Raw genomic sequence first — 17,640 nt, 5'->3', positions numbered from 1 at the left:
TTTTCTTTAGAAAATGTAAGGAAAATAGATTAAAAAAAGAATTGTGCAATTCTTTAATACACAAGAGCATACCTGCATACTATTGTCACACAGAAGACCGCCAAGCGTAGTTTGAGTAACAGGTATAATTCTTGCACAGACTACAAGCAATTCTAATGAAAACATGTGTGCAATTTCACACAGTAATATTAAAAAGATTAGCTATTTCTACTATTGGTGTCAAGCTTCACTGAGCATTTCAGTGCTATTTGTAATGTTGCTATGCTACTGTGACACGCACAAGCTAACATGTTGGCACCCGTGCTTTACGCAGTGCTAAAAATAATAGATATTTTAAAAATAATTGCAGATCTGGTGTAAATCTGACATCTGCAAGGGTAATGCTTTGAGGAGGTTTTTGGCATTCATCTAACTTAAAAATAATTCCTAGTGATAGCAGACAAACTCAACACCTCAAGTCTACCAGCAACCACCAAAGTCTATTCAAATGCTACTCCTTGCATGTACTCAGGCAATGCAGGATGAGTGGAATTTGTATGATCAACCGTTGACCCTTTCTGTGCTCTACACAGCCTATTCTACAATCTCATGAAAGGTTGGTGGATCATTTGGTGGGTGGAGTTGAAGCCTGTTAGAGAATGAGCCTAAACAGTGGGAGTAACCCAGCTCTACGCGCTGGAATTCATAATAAGTCAGTACTTCTACCATTTACCTGTTTCGAACTATGCTCTCTGCTTATCCAAGTGACCACAGATTTATTTTACAACAGGATGCACAATGATATTGCCCCTAGTTGGAAGGAGACTAGCATCACAGTGCATGATTCATTCCATCCCATGGAGGCCACTAAGCCCGTTAGGTTTTTTTTGTCCACATTCACCTTGATTACACCTTTACACCTTAAACCTCCTTTTGCCACCCTTCTGTCTAATTTTTGGAGAGTAATAAGGCTACCTTGCTGGGGAAGAAAGTTTTGACTATTATGGATCTGATTTAACAGGCTGAATATCCAAAATTTAAGCCAGGTGTAATAATTGGAAAGTGGGAGGAGAAAACCAAATACATCTGTGGTACACCACTGTACCTCCTAATTGTTCCCCTGGCTGTCGCCCCTCATTCAGGTTATTAATGGAGCCCACATTCTGGCTCTTTTTTCAGAGGTCGTACTTGGGTCCATTTTACAAATATACATTGCAGCACACAACCATTCAGCTATGGTTTGGCTTGTCTTTGATACCCAATATCTGAAATTTCTCTTCTCTCCAGAAGAAATAAATAGAACAAAAACTTTCAGTGAGCCTTATTGAGTACCCCGGGCTCTGATGTACACCCAAAAATCATCATCTCAAGGCTTACCTTGATGTTGACTCGGCATACCCTATTTAGGATCTGACCAACCTCAGCCCAGAAATTCCAGATACCCAGGCATCCCATAAACATGTGGATGTCATCTGCTTATTGCAATCCACCTTTCAAACAGGATACCGAGTCAGTCCAAGTCAGTCGCGACCATTCATTTTTGCTTTCTGTCTTCCAACGAAAACAGCTTGAAAAGGAGTATGCTTACTTTGGCTCACAGGAAAACTAAGTTTTAGCTGAGTGTGACTAAATACTTGCCTTTACCCAATAGGAGATCTGCAGTACTTGCCTTTGTTTAATAAGAGATGTGCAATAAATATAGACTGGATAATGCAATTCACTGATTTAGCTTTCAGCAGCCAGTTGACCAAGAATAAAAAAATACAGTAGTTCTGGGACCTAAAGTAAGATGCCTCCACTGATATACACTTTGGTGAATTCTGGGCACACACTGGCGGCCAAATAGAAATGAATAGGAATGAAAAGGTCGGCCCTTTATGGCAAAGCAAAGGAATCCCTGATGTTTTACGTTTTAAGCGGGTGGCAAATATGCGTTTTAAGGTTGATGGTGAGAAGGAATTGGTCTTCTTGGAAAAAAAGCTTTCTTGTCGCGTTATCATATGGAACAATTTCATAACAATTATCCAGTCATCTTTGTCACCACAAATTTGTTTGACTGGAAGCCCTTATTTGATGTCTTTTTCAATGTTCTCTTTCCACAGCATGACAATACTTTCTACCTCCAGTACATTAAGTTGGTATGGGTTTCGTATTATAGACGGGTCAGAGGTTTCCTAATAAAATCCTACTATGTAGTCAAAATGGATTATGTCCAATATCCCTTTCCAAAGTATAATTTTCTTCCATGCTTTTCAGTGTTGAAATATCCTGCTTCTAACCAGAATCAAAAAAGTGGACCACTGCTGGCAACATTATTATAGCCTCTCCATATGGACTCAAGTCCTACAATGGGAAAAGCCCTCTTCAAATATCAGCTTACTTGTATACTCATACCATTTGTAGCAAAGACATGGTTCATAAGAGGTCTAGTGAGGGGATGGTACTGATGTAGAACATAAGGTGGTTCTCTAGAGCCACAAATTGAGTAACCCAGTCAAGAGGGGACCAGGAGCGGGTAATGGTCCAGTGCCTGTGCTCCTAGAACTAACGTGAAATCAAAAACGGGGGGACACTGTTCCGGAGGAGTGGTGCAAGGTGTCACCCACTCACTGAGAAAGGAAAGATAGATGGGAAGTAAGGAGACCAGTGGGTTCTAGGCATAGGACCCCCTCCCTGTCTCCTTCCTTCCACTCTATCTTTCCCTTCTCAATGAGTGGGTGACACCTAGCACCCCTCCCCGGAACAGTGTCCCCCGTTTTTGATTTAGTGATACGAATGTTACAGCGCCCTGTTTTTAAAAGTTGCAGGGCATCATAAATGTACACGCCGAAAGGGCCTTCCTGTAAAACAGCACGCATAAAATCTTTGGTCAACAACAGGTATATTGAATGTACATGCATATCATGAAATTAAGCAGAAGGTGACCATTAACTAAGCAATTGTTCTTCCTCCATGGTCGTGCCTTCTATTATAAAGAATCCATGGGTTAGCCTTTAAATCCACTAACAACATAAACTTGAGAGGAGTTGCATCTTTGCTCCATTCTCTCTCTTTCTTCATATTCTGATGAAGCATCCTCTAAAATAACCTAGCATATTTAAGGTAAAACATTCAGTACATTTTACAAATTGTAATAAACATTGATTACATTTGCAGTTACTGCTTAGGTAGCCAACTATGGATCAAGAAGGCCACCTTACTCCACCTGACCATACTGTAATTATTGGGCAACTCACTTCATCTCAAAGTGACTCCTTTGCCATATTTGCCATAATTTTGGGCATATACCATGCACTAAAAAATATAACTGCATACTTAGATTTACCACTATATGGACTCTACAAAGTCTTATCAGAGTCAAAATGTTATGAGCCTAATTATGAAAGTTATTAATCTGTGTAAGAAAAACGTTACTTACTTTTAACAACTGGTTTATAGCTTGTAGTGCTGTAGATTCAGATGCAACTAATGGCGGAGTCTGCGTCGAAATAAATTGAGGGTTTCGGGAGAAGTGTCATGAGCCAGTTAGAAAACAAAAACTCTTCTTCCAGAAAAACAACTTGCAGCAAGTGCATTCAACACTAAAAGCCAGGAGTGTACACAGCGTTTGAGCTACAGCAGCATATGTTGCAAACGTAAAAGTTGGTTTTATATAAACTAAATGTATTTACTCGACTGAAGATTTTCTTGTAAGTTAACCTATTCACTTAAGTTGAGAGTGGTTGGTACTGGTCTTTCCAAGCCTGGAATGTGCTGAGATTTTTTGTGTACCCACAAACATACACATTTATTGATATACTAAAATACACCATGGAAAGGGTCAAAAAAGGGTAGGAGTGAAATTTTTCAAGAGTGAAAAGAGAGTAGGGAAGGCCACCAAAACATCTTGGACATGCAGGGGAAGGATTTAAAAAAATGGCATACAACTCCTTTTGTGCTTGCTTAGCAGATTTTCGCATGAGCAAATATATATGTATAGGTCTCCACATGAGAGAATGAAGTTCACAAACATTTGGTAGGAATATATCTGGACACTTGTGACTATTTATGTTTTCAGGTGTACTTTAGGAAACATTTGTGAATTCCTTAAAGTCATACAGATGCACTCATGCAAGTTGATAGAAATTTTCCTTACGACAAGGGCCCTTAATTAATTTTTTTACATCTTGCTCATGATGTTTTTACACCAATTTCCCATTAATAATTGTTTTTGCAACTATTGTCATATAACACACACTTTTTATTAAATAATGTATAGGAGAGGTTGTTTAAAAAAAAAATACACAACAGTTTAGAAAAACTGACTCAAGTATCACATATTTTTAAAAAGAAAAAGCCATCAATCTTGATTATTCATATGGAGCTATTAGTTGTAGGTGGGGTGTGTTCTTTGCAAACTAAATATTGTACTTGAGGCAGTCATAAAACAGGGTAGACTCATAAGAACATTTGTCAACAGCCAAGCTTTAGCAATAATGGCTAACGGATGCTCGAGGCACTGTCTAAACTAGAGCTTTGAGCAGATTTATTGGTCTTGCTTTCCTACAGTAATATCAATTTCATTGGATTCAAAGTAGCTTTGCTTAACCAGTTACAAGCTATCCGAAATCAGTGGCTCATCTCACCACCTCAGACACCAGATTTTCTAAAGCATCTCCTCTTCTTGTTCATCACCACTGATCCAGCATTCAGAAGCTTCTGTGTGGTCCCAAATTCTATAGTTACAGATGTGTTGGCTGTGTTGGCTGTGCCTCTTCTATGCGCGGCCTCTTCCATCAAAACTAACTGCCTCAGGAGCGCCTCAGTACTTCTTACAGTAAATTTAGACCGCACCTGAAGACATACTTTTCTGTAGCTCCCTCTGATCTTCCTCTCTTCCTACTGCTGTCTCACTTGGTAATCCATAGCACCAAGAGACCTCTGTTGTGACAGTGTACTTTACAAAATCACAATAACAATGTAACATATGAACAATTTGGAAATAATGTACATTTAAATACATGTCATGTTTCAGTACTGGATGTGCCTCTTTCACATAACCATACTGTGGCACTGTAAGCTGACAGAGTTTGGGCTGCAGAAAGGTAGTGCCTACTTGGCCAGTAAACAAAATGAACAAGAATATCTGGTCTCCTGACCATAAACAATGTGGGCGATATAATGTCAATTAATCTAACGTAATATGTATTTGTATAGCGCACCATCATCTCTTGAGGCATCTTGGCACTGAAAATTAGAGTTCTGTTATCCAACTCAATGGCGCTATTTAATCAATCTCGGGCTGAGTAGATCAGCTGGGATTCAAATCTGTGACCAAGAGGTAAAACAGATCCCCAGTGTGAATGCATTAGTCCACTGAGCCTTCAGAAACCGCAGTAAAGACAAACTGCACCATTAGTGTGTTACACCATTTTAGGTAAAAGTGTCAGAGATACTACTAGAGGTCACTGTGTTCCTAAAGGAGGCCACTCACACTTTTATACCTTGTATTGTTGCAGGGTTTCTGTACTCACACAGAACTGTGCACAGAGGAGTGGAACCTCGGCAAATTAGGGTGTCCCAAAACTTACCTTAGCAACCAACTCACCCCTTACCGAGCTAGCTACAGTGTCTCATTGGACATATCAAACACCCAATGTTTAGACAAACCAGAACATGAACTTACAGTACCTCAGGGTACGTGGGACTCATGAACACTCTTTCGTTATATTATCATTACAAACCAGAACATGGAGTAAAGAAGACACATGTGCATTTGAAATGTTTATTTACTAATGCCGTCTTCTCAGGCGCAGTATCTTTGATAATACAAGTATACTTATTATCAGTAGCAAAATTATCAGCATAGTTACTAAGACATAAAAAGCGAATGGTGACAGCATGTTAACATGCTGTAATGAATAAGAGTTAACAACACTTATATCTCACCCTCCCTAACACATATATTTTATTATTATCTAAGAAGGCTCATTGGGTTGTTTTAGGGCGGGCCCATACCTTAGTGTCCTAGCATGAAGGAATCACATCAGCATACACCAGCTCTCTCTGCATGTGCACCGCATCAAGTGTGTTAACAATTCTCCTGCAAAGCAATATCAATCCCGCCTCAAGCCCAAGTTGGCAAAGGCTGCACTTGTGTTATGACTATGAAGGCGTGGAGATCAGACCTCATAACAATTCCATATCGTGTTGCTCCTGAAACTTCAGCACTCTCCGTGCAGACATGGTTTATTAAACAAAACTGATATCAGAGCAATAACATATTATTCTCACATACACCACGGCAAACCACTAGGTTGAAAGCTAAGTCAACAATTAAGGGTCGTGTGCAGAAGTTGCAAGAAAGGAAAAATGGCGTTTAAATCTCAAATGTACCTATGCTAACTTAACACGATATAAGGATATATAGGAGCTATACAACACCCCCCCATGATCCGAGAACGGACTAAATAAGATAACAGAAGTGCCATCACATGAGAGCAGAATCCTTTTATAAACGAGCATGAATAAAAATTCAATTATAAAAACTAATGCTAAAAAAATAGCCCACAAGTATAATGTGGCTCAAGCCAATAGGCAAGCAAAAAAAATGTCTTGACCAAAAGTCAATAAAATCAAGGAAATGCTATCAATCAGCATGTCAATTTGAGGCAGTGTCTATGATAAGACTGTATATGAAAAGTAAGCTGCAACAGCCTCCAGGAGGAAGTCACTGTCCTCATCCGAAAACAGTTCAGCCATCCAATTTAAAAGATGAAAGGAACATACGTGATCTTCCAGCACCGCATCCTCTATAACCATCAGAGGACAGCTCGGTGGGTTTTCAAGAAAACTTCGTCCCAAGAAATTTTGCGCTGCCGACAACACATCCCAGGGACCCATTAGTCCATGTGCCACCGCCAAGGCCATAATCCTTTCGTCAGAACAAACCAACTCGTGAGCAATGATAGGACTCATCAGTTGATCAAAATCGACGTCAGAAGATATTGGTCCGCAGAGACACAAATCAATGGCCCAAAGGAAATCACAGGTCAGGCAGTGAAATACAGGCTGGACACAGGTGAAATAGGAGAACCGAAAAGATAATCCAAACGCCGTGCTTAGAGTCGCCAACGGCAGTGTGCCATAATAATCAAGCATGCGGTTGCGAAACCGCGTCAGTAGCAGCTGAGCGTGGTCTTGCACAGGAAGGGCATCCATATTTAAAAAGGCAGAAAACCACCAATGCGCCAGCCGCTAATGCAAGTAAAAACGGGAACCCTCCAAACAAGGATGAAAAAATAGAATGGAAGAAGGCAGGGATGACTCCAAAAATCTTCTCAAAGGAAGTCACGAGACCACCGCTAACAACTTTAAAAAAATGTGCTAGGCCCGTTGTGGAGGACGCGTTAAAGATAGAACGGACCATGGCTCCGAAATGCAAGGGCAAATCAGTGTTTAAAAGAGCCTGAACCTCCGTGCGGGTGTTAGCAATGTGAAGCACGAAAGTTTCACGGGCCGAGCTCAAGGCCACCTCTTTCTGGGACAATAGAGCTCTTATTCTAGCCATGCCGCTGAATTCTGCTCCCAAGGTCGGTATCTGTGGCCAAATGGAAGACTCCCTATGTTCACGTGTGGGAGGATAAAGAACATTTCTGCAGCAAATAACTCGCTCACTAACCGTTACTATGAAAGCTATACCTTTAATTAAACCACAGCAGTTTTCATTATTGAGCATTAAATAACTACCATTCTCTAACAATTTAAACGTGGGGATGATAGCAGGAACTGGCGTGCCCTGTAAAACGCAAGCCATATTCGGTCTGTCCCTGTTACATGAACCGTGTAACTGTATGCGTCTACACATTAAAGAATGATCTGGCGTCTCAGTACACTCATCCCCTGTTAGATAAACCTCTTGTTCATCCTTGAAACATCTGTATGTGTATGGGAGTGACCAGACCTCATGAAGAAAACCGCTACCTAAGGGTTCAAAACGACCTATTGGCACATATTTCATACAATTTGAAAACTTATATAAAGCAAAAGGCAGCGTTATTAAACCGTGGATAAGCCACGTAGCAGCAGTGGTCTCTGCCACAGAAAAAGGTAAAGATTCCAATCTTTCAATATGGAGCATAGAAAAGGAAGCATCACGCATTGAAAGCAAGCGTTGTTTGTCTGTCAAATTAAATGGTGCAAATAAAGAGGAAACGTTCATGTATCCCCAGGGAACTTTACCCATTTTTAGAGTCTGTAGTGTCCATGCAAACTGCATGATTGAACGTAATTGATTTTGACCATGGTATAATACAGACACTTCATCATGCACAATATCAACAACAGACGACACAATATTATCTAATGTGTAAATTCTAGAGGAAAGCACGTTAATGCTATTGTCAACCACTGCAAGCACTTTCTCAAGATTTGCCTGATCAATAGCCCTAAGGCGTGAAGCAGCCTCAATCTGTGAGAGTTTCCAAATTTCATTGTAAACACCATATAACCACCTTTTCGACCTGCCACTAGCTGGGCCCTTAATGAAATCATTCAAATCCACGTCTGCATTCAGTTTGGAAAGGTGATACTTAACCGCAGGTAAAGTTGAATGTTGCAGCCAAGCTTGACACAACTTGCCAACAGAGTAAGAGGTGACAGTATGACTCAAATCAAAACGGGGATCAGATCTAACAGTCTTAAAACCGTCAGTTATATTTAAAAATCTCTTTTGGCAAGAATCAGCACCACGGTGCCAAAGCAGCCAACCCTTGGGATTCATACTGGAAATGTTAAAGGAGGAATTCAGAAGCAGAGCCTGTATATCTCTAATGGACAATTTAGTAAAATTACTCCAATTCTCATATTCCTCCAACTCCGGGAAAGACGGGGTGTTTAACCTTTTAGATGTAGCCAATCCAAAGCACGTGGTCTGGGAAATGGTTTCATTTAAAAACCACATATGATTTGGGATGAGACATGCACGGTGCAAAGCCTCAGTGCCTTGTACCTGCCAGGCCCTTGAGCCCCAAACTGATTTAAGGTCTATGGTATCCTTCCATAACTCATACCCTCCAGTAACTAATTGATCCAGGAAGGCCTTTGAATATAACAATTTTGTATTTGTAAGTCGAACCTTGGACAGTGGCTGTTTGTGAAATTTAAAATAAAAGGACTCGGGATTGGACTGATTAAAGTCAGTGAAATAAGTATACTTTTTAAGAAACGTTTCTGAACTCCCTTGTGTTGGTGCTGGGCAATGTTCCCACTGAGTAAAATTAACCGCATCCCTTCGGGAAGATGTCTTGTGTAAGAAGTGATTGCCATAATGTTGGTAACAGAACAATTCACCATAATTAGCAGATTCTAAATATAAATCCTCAGCATCAAAAGCAGCATAATATTTCAAATCAGAAAACAAACTTTCCACAGCATTAACATCCCAATCATCAGAACGAATGTTTTGTTTCACCACATCCCCCATATTAACTCTTAGTACATTAGGGACATTAACGACTTCCGTTCGACCATGAATCTGAAAACGAACTGCATCCCACGCGATTCCATCCAGAACAGGCCACGCTGTGATGTTAACCAAAGTCAAGTCTCTTTTTAATCTGTGTGTAGAATGTGAAGAGGAAAGTGGGGCCAAAGTTCCATTCAAATGAGTAATGCAAGTTCTCTCCTCGACATAGTGTCCATTCATAATCCGAAAAAAATAAAACACAAAACCAATTGACATAAAAAGGTAAACTGAAAAAAGGACCAGCCAAATGTATATCCAAGGAGGTATCAAAAAATGTTTTTTAAACAGGCTAGCATATAATGCAATTTTAGAGGGTTTTTTCGAGGCAAGGGAAGCAGAGTCAAATGAAAATCTGGATTCCGTGGCTAAACGAGCTTGCAGGTCAGGCATGGACAAATCAGTGGGGTATGTATAGTCTGTCTCATCAAGGTTAGTTCCTGGTAAATTATTCAATAATGGAGTGGAAACAGCAGGTAATTCGATGGCCACCTCAGGTTCATTATTATAAGCAGTGGGCATAATTGAATTTCTCACAATGGAAGGACAGGAAACAGCCGGTGTCATGCTAAGAAGAATCGGCCACTCTGTGTATCTTGACATTGTCAATAGAAATAAACCTGTTTTCCTTACGACCTGGAAGTGGTGGTAAAATGACTGTTCTTGTGCCCTTCACTCCAAGCACTGGGACCGGAGCTCGATAGGAGGGACCAAACTCTTTCTTGTTGTCGATCTTCTCTCGAACCAGTTCTCCAACTTGGGGTAGCCAGCCAACTACCGGGATCTGCAACGCATCATCCGACGTGGAGGGCAAATGTTCCTTTGCAAGAGTGTCTCTCGTCTTTTGTAGATTCTGTAAAACATTGCAATGTTCATCTGCGTCAAAGGAAGTGGCGCGAACCACCGAGTCTAGACCGTCAAGGTCAGGGACGAACATCTTGATGCCAAAGAGCATTTCGTATGGGGTCCGCCCACCCAGAGACCTTCTAGGGAGATTATTAAGAGCACGCTGCACGCCATAGAGGTGAGCCAGCCAATTTCTGCCAGTGCCTATAACTCGGGCTGTCAAAGATTGCTTTAAATCACGGTTCATTCGTTCAACTACACTATTACCCTCGGGTCTGTAGGGTGACGAAAACTTGACTTGGACCCCCATCGAAGTCATGGCATCCTTATACGCCTTAGAGGCGAAAGCCGGACCCTGATCCGAATGGAAGGTACCACAGGCAAAAATCCCTATAAAGATACGCAAATCTCTGATGACAGTCCGGGAATCAGCGCTGCGATGTGGCCATACCCAAACAAAGCGTGTGCATGAGTCAACTGCTACTAAGATGTATTTATACGCAGTATCAGATGAAAATGGACCGCAGTGATCTAAATAAACACAGCCTAGTGGTTTATTAGAAATGTACAACTGAGTCTGAGGCGGACGCGAAGCAGTTGAAGGTTTAATCTGCTGGCATATGTCACAAAGAAGGACATAATCACGCGTCTGTTTGTACAGTCCCCGCCACCAGAAACGTTGTTGTAGTTGCGTTACAGTGGCTGAGACGCCCGCATGCGCAGACGCCACACCTTCATGAGCCGCTGTAATCAAGTCTGTTCTGCGATCCGAGTTGGGAATCAGCCGTTCCCCAACATCAGGAATTGTCACAAAAGGAACCTTTTCGGGACTTAAGTGGTATTTATACTTCGAAGGGAATCCCGAAGGATGTTTACTTCCCTTCTCAGAGGCAGCAATCGCTGCCAAGATGTCGCTATCAATCTTGGTTTTAGACCTAGTAACTGCTGCAACTAAGTATGTAGATACTGCTGATTTCGCTGCTTCATCAGCAAGCGAGTTGCCAAAAGCGTGAACTCCCACGCGCTGATGACCGAGAGTATGAATCACATAAACGAGTGGCAACATAGCCTTAAGCTCTGCCACTCGAACCCAGATCATTTTATGTTTTATTGTGCTACCCTTGGAATCATGAAAATCATTTTGAATCCAAAAGAACAAGTTTTCATTGTAAGACTGGACACAGTAGTAAGAATCACTTACAATTAGAGTAGTAACACTTGGATCTGCGTACTCCAAAGCTAGTAAGAGAGCACGAAGCTCTGCCAATTGTGCGGTGCAATCGCCCAGGGGCAACGTGTGTACCTCCCTGGAAATGAACTCATCATTCAACATAGCACCGACCACAATGGCGCATGCGGAAACGTAGGCATGTTTAGAGCCATGCGCAACCTGCGCTGACCCATCAGTGTAAATGATGCAATGGAAGTCCTCCAAAGGTCGCATCGCCAGAGGAGCAGGGTGAACGAATTCATACTGCAAGAACTCCTGCGACCGTAAGGAAGCGTCAAAAATAAACATGACATCCGAGGATGACAATGACGCAGCCCACTGAATCCACCGAGGGTGCAAAGCTTTCGAATTTGGTACACTGGCTTTCGTGACTGCCTCCAAATGAGGACAGGGTGTTACCACCAGCATGCGTTTCCCCTGTGACAGAGCTCGTTCCTTTAGAATAGCCATCTGTACAGCAGTTAAAACCTTTTCTATGGTGGGAAACCGCATCTCAGCCGAGGTGTACAAGTGTGACTTGTAAGCAATAGGTACTGTGTCACCTTCATTAAAAGTGAGGTAAGTGAAACCCACCGTCCCAGGAATTATTCTTATGACCAGGTTGGTGTGGTTATCACGAGTCAGTAAATATTTAGAAGCGAGCAGATCAGCCTGCAAGGATTGCAAAATGGCTGAATGCTCAGGCAGCCAGCATGATTTTGAGAAAGTTGGTTGTATCAAAGCATACAAAGGCTTGATACGCTGGGCATATTCCGGAATGTAAGTTCTGCCGAAATTCAAAAAGCCCAGTAAGGATTGTAATTTTTTCAGAGTTGTTGGTGCGCGCAATTGTGCGCACTTCTCCAAGAAGTGAGGAGCCAAACCTCTACCTTCATTGTTGAGCTCATAGCCCAAAAACAACACTGTGTGTTCAGCAATGTGCGATTTTGCAAAGTTGAATTTGTAACCCATGTCTGCGAAGTTGCAAACAAGAGAATTTACACGACACAGATGCTCCCAAATATCGTCGTCTGTGAGATATATGTCATCCACATACGAAAAAGCATCAAGGTCGAGTGCCTCCAGAATAGAGACAATTCGTGCGGTAAATACACCAGGACTATTCTTGTAGCCCATTGGAAGACGCCGGAATTGCTTTTGCACTCCAGCGCTTGTAAAACTGGTCCATTGGGAGCTAAAGCTGTCCAATCTGTGGGCATAAAAACCATTGGATATGTCAAGCGTTGTCTTGAAACGCTTACGCACGAGACTATCCACTAGGGCAGAGCCGTGGGTATTCTGTACTGCACAGTTACGGCAATGCGAGTTCAAATGCCGGTAATCCAAAACCAAACGATATGATCCGTCAGGTTTATTCACAGTAAAAAGTGGATTATTCATCGGTGACACACACGTTTCAATAACTCCCTGATATTCCAATTGTTCAAGGATTTCCGCGACGGAAGATTTTGCTTCACGCCGAATGGGATATTGAGGTTGAGGCTGCGGCTGAGACCGCAACGGAATTTCGTGGCAAGGCGACAATTTATCCCAACCACATTGGTTACGGTACAGAGCCGGCGCGAGAGCCCGAGCCCACTCTTCTGCAAAATGCTGCGCATGCTCTTTCGAGACAGTGTTCGCGAAACTGGGTAGGATTACCTCCTCCCCTCGCGGCGCCGCGAGCACAAAAGGTGGGGGCCAGTCAGCCTCCGAAAGTAAAATATCATATGTAGAAGACAGATTCTCCCAAAATACACCTTTAATGGTACGCTGTATGTCACCTTCAATTAACAGGACAATTTCATATAGTCTTTCAGGGGGAGCGAGTCTAGTATCCGCTGTTTCTATCACAACGTAGACATCAGTCGCTGTCACCCTCAGTAGTGGACGCAGCGCCTCTCTGACTATGGTTATCTCCGCCGCGCTGTCCAGCAAGGTCAGAGCCCACGTCAGATTCCGAAGCCGCGTTCTCACTATCTGTGGCATATCGATGCGCTGTTAAGGCTGCGACTTTCTTTTTCGCAAACTGCGGACGCCTAGGCGTAGAATCCTCCTGCTTCACTGCGCCGTCCGTCTGGCGGGACTGGCCACGTCCTTGTTGGCCACCACGTCCACGTCCACCCCCTCCTCCTCCACCGGTCTTCGGGGCCGATGTGTCCTGAAAGGAACGAGGAGAGCGTTGATCAGAACCCTGAAAACGATCAGGCGATTTAATCATCGCGCGGTCGCGCAAATCATAAACTTTTTCGGGTGGCGCAGGAGCTTGTATTGCAGGAAAAGTACCCTGAGTCTGCGTTGTCTGCTTCCCCTGTGTCTGTTTTTTAGGCCAATTTAGTTTCTTGGACTTGGGCTGGGCATCTGTCACTGCAGATTGTCCCTGTGGTTGTTTTTTCTCCTTCACTGGAAAATATTTCAGACCTCTACTTGTGCGGCCAATCGTTTTATAAGCGGCCACCACAATTTTTGCTAACTGGCGGGGTTTGTCGGCATCGGGCAGAGCAGCCAAAGCATTCGACACCTGAAAGTTAACTGCATCTCCTTTAACATTGGAGAGAATGAGATCACTTACAATCTCAAAAGAACCACACAGGCGCATACCCAATTCAACCGCTGCCTCTGGACCGTGATCATTCTGAACACGTCTAACGATTTCAGGCAGGGCAGTCATAGACGGGGTGCCGAAGCACCTTGTATAAACTGCCGCAAATGTTTTTCCCCAGCTGTCACAGTCAGCAAGTTCAGGAGTAATATCCTTCGGTAGAGTAATCGTCAACATTCTATGTTTATCAGCAGGAGTAGAATTCGGAAAAACCGCCTCCAGTTGATCAAACTTCTCTGCTAGCCAGAATGGGAAGTCATCGTTGTCAACCGGACGCGCACCAAAAACCGAATTTACCATCACTGGATTGAGACGCATTCCGCCTCGTTCCAGGGGAGCGGCCGCACCCCCCTGGGGACCACCAGGAAGATGTCGACCGATGTATTGCACTAAAGCACGAATCACGGAAATGGAAACTACATGCAGCCTGCGAATTTCTGCCAGGGTGCAAGCCCCGTGATTCGGGTGCGGGGTAAAGCCACCCAACGCAGGCCAATTAGTACCTGGAATTGAGAGTGGGCCTAACCTCGCAGGGGACATAGAGTGGGGGAGGGCGCCATCAAACCAAACTCGATGCTGCCAATGATCAATAGGTATTTCCAATGCCCTGTACGGCGTATATTCAGCCGGGACATCCGAGGCGGTGTAGGAGTGGAACAAACCAGAATTAGCGTCCACAGCCGGAAACGTAACCCAAGAGTAAAACAACTCGTAAGGAAACGCCGGATCTGCACATACCACGAAAATCACAGCCATCCCATCTACTGGGACTTGGTACGTCTGAAGATGGTTGCGTACCGCTACGCGACTATGCTGCGCAATAGCCACCGCTGCCGCCATTACAGAATTGGAAATAAGAAAACACAAAGAATACTTTGTAGCACAACTGGGTAGTAATTCAAAGAAACCGTTTAAGAAAGAATCAAGCTTGAATAAAGACCTATTTCAAAAAATAGGTAGGTTTCACCGACACCCCGTTTTCCGGAAACGGACGTGAAGGGGTTAAGGCATGAACGATAAACTACTCGAGTGTCATGATATAAGACCACCGAAACCGTTGGGCGCCATGTTGCAGGGTTTCTGTACTCACACAGAACTGTGCACAGAGGAGTGGAACCTCGGCAAATTAGGGTGTCCCAAAACTTACCTTAGCAACCAACTCACCCCTTACCGAGCTAGCTACAGTGTCTCATTGGACATATCAAACACCCAATGTTTAGACAAACCAGAACATGAACTTACAGTACCTCAGGGTACGTGGGACTCATGAACACTCTTTCGTTATATTATCATTACAAACCAGAACATGGAGTAAAGAAGACACATGTGCATTTGAAATGTTTATTTACTAATGCCGTCTTCTCAGGCGCAGTATCTTTGATAATACAAGTATACTTATTATCAGTAGCAAAATTATCAGCATAGTTACTAAGACATAAAAAGCGAATGGTGACAGCATGTTAACATGCTGTAATGAATAAGAGTTAACAACACTTATATCTCACCCTCCCTAACACATATATTATATTATTATCTAAGAAGGCTCATTGGGTTGTTTTAGGGCGGGCCCATACCTTAGTGTCCTAGCATGAAGGAATCACATCAGCATACACCAGCTCTCTCTGCATGTGCACCGCATCAAGTGTGTTAACAATTCTCCTGCAAAGCAATATCAATCCCGCCTCAAGCCCAAGTTGGCAAAGGCTGCACTTGTGTTATGACTATGAAGGCGTGGAGATCAGACCTCATAACAATTCCATATCGTGTTGCTCCTGAAACTTCAGCACTCTCCGTGCAGACATGGTTTATTAAACAAAACTGATATCAGAGCAATAAGGAGTAGTTTCTGTCCTGTAACTCCAGTTCTGTAGTAGGGGTATCTCTGTTATAGTCATAATCTAGTGAATAGTCCCGCCCATGTGCGTGGACCCCGGAGCAATCAAAAATAATCTCTTACAGTGTCAAAAAATGCAGAAAATGCATAGACACTTAAGAGAGAATTTAAAGACAGATAATGCAGCCAAAAGGCTACACTGTCCAGTACTTCAACTAGAAACTTCCACCATAAAATCCACAAAACAGCAAAGCCTGTACAGATTTCCCTTGCCTAACAGCAAAATCCCTCAGGAATGATAGAGAGAAGAACCTGGACAGACAAGCCCCATAGGCTGCCATTATGTGGCTTAATTAGGATACTGTGCCTTTAAGAGAACCTTCCAGAACCTTCTCTCAGTATCCCAGAATGCATAGCAGGTCCAACTTAGCCTCAGTTCTTTTCGAGGGCGTAGGAAACGCCAGACCTGTAGCATTATGATCATGAACAACACTCCACCGGGGAGGCGGGAGGGCGCTTATGACTATAACAGAGATACCCCTACTACAGAACTGGAGTTACAGGACAGAAACTACTCCTTCTGTAGTAGGGGATCTCTGTGTATAGTCATAATCTAGTGAATAGAATGGCAAGCCCATCCCCACACCAAGCGGCGGTGGAGAATAAAATAACGCCACTACTGTGCGAACAGATTCCGCAGCGAAGCCTGCCCAACCTGAGCGTCTGCCCTGGCATCAGTGTCCAGGCAGTAATGCTTAGCAAAGGTATGGACCGACTTCCAAGTGGCCGCCTTGCAGATCTCTGCAATGGGAACATTACGGAGCATAGCTGTCGTAGCAGCTTTGCCCCTGGTGGAATGAGCCTTAGGCTTACCTCCTAAGGTCTTATTAGCTTTGTAGTAACACAACTGTATGCAGGACACAATCCACCTCGAGATGGACTGTTTAGAGGTAGCAAGACCTGTCCTGACTGAGCCATAATTGACGAACAATTGGCCTGACCTACGAATATCTTTAGTCTTATCAAGATAAAACTTCAGCACCCTCCGCACATCCAGGGAATGTAAAGACCTTTCCGCCGGAGATGAAGGATTCTGAAAGAACGTAGGCAAAGTGATAGTCTGATTGATATGAAAATCAGAAACAACCTTGGGAAGAAACTTAGGGTGAGTACGCATAACAACTTTAGCATTATGAAATACAGTATAAGGTTCTTGGCAACACAATGCCTGAATCTCACTCACCCTGCGGGCCGATGTAATGGCCACGAGGAACGCCGCCTTCCAGGACAGGTGCTGCAACGAAGCCTTATGAATGGGTTCAAAAGGCTCCTTCATCAATCTGGACAGCACCACATTCAAGTCCCATGAAGGCGAAGGAAGCCTGACAGGAGGGAACACTTTCTTCAAGCCTTCCAAAAAATCTTTGATCACAGGGATCTGGAAAAAGGAAGTCTGTGAAGGGCCTTTCCTGTAGGCAGTCAAAGCAGCCAGATGAACCTTAATGGAATGGACATTAAGGCCCGACTGCGCCAGATGAAGCAGATATGGAAGGATGACATCTTCCTTGCATGACGTAGGGTCATAGTTCTTAGACTTGCACCAGATGCAAAACCTCTTCCACTTGTAAGCATAGGAAGTCCTAGTGGAAGGTCGCTTAGCCTCCTTC

General features: G+C 43.3%; 1 protein-coding gene across 1 annotated transcript in view; it reads right to left on the bottom strand.

Annotated features, from left to right (window-relative positions):
- Positions 1-17,640, bottom strand: part of HERC2 (HECT and RLD domain containing E3 ubiquitin protein ligase 2) — a 1,611,099-nt gene that overhangs the window by 797,783 nt on the left and 795,676 nt on the right.

This window comes from Lissotriton helveticus, chromosome 8 (assembly GCF_964261635.1).
Source record: "Lissotriton helveticus chromosome 8, aLisHel1.1, whole genome shotgun sequence".
NCBI classification, from domain to species: Eukaryota; Metazoa; Chordata; class Amphibia; order Caudata; family Salamandridae; genus Lissotriton; species Lissotriton helveticus.
This window is presented reverse-complemented; position numbering and strand designations above follow the sequence as displayed.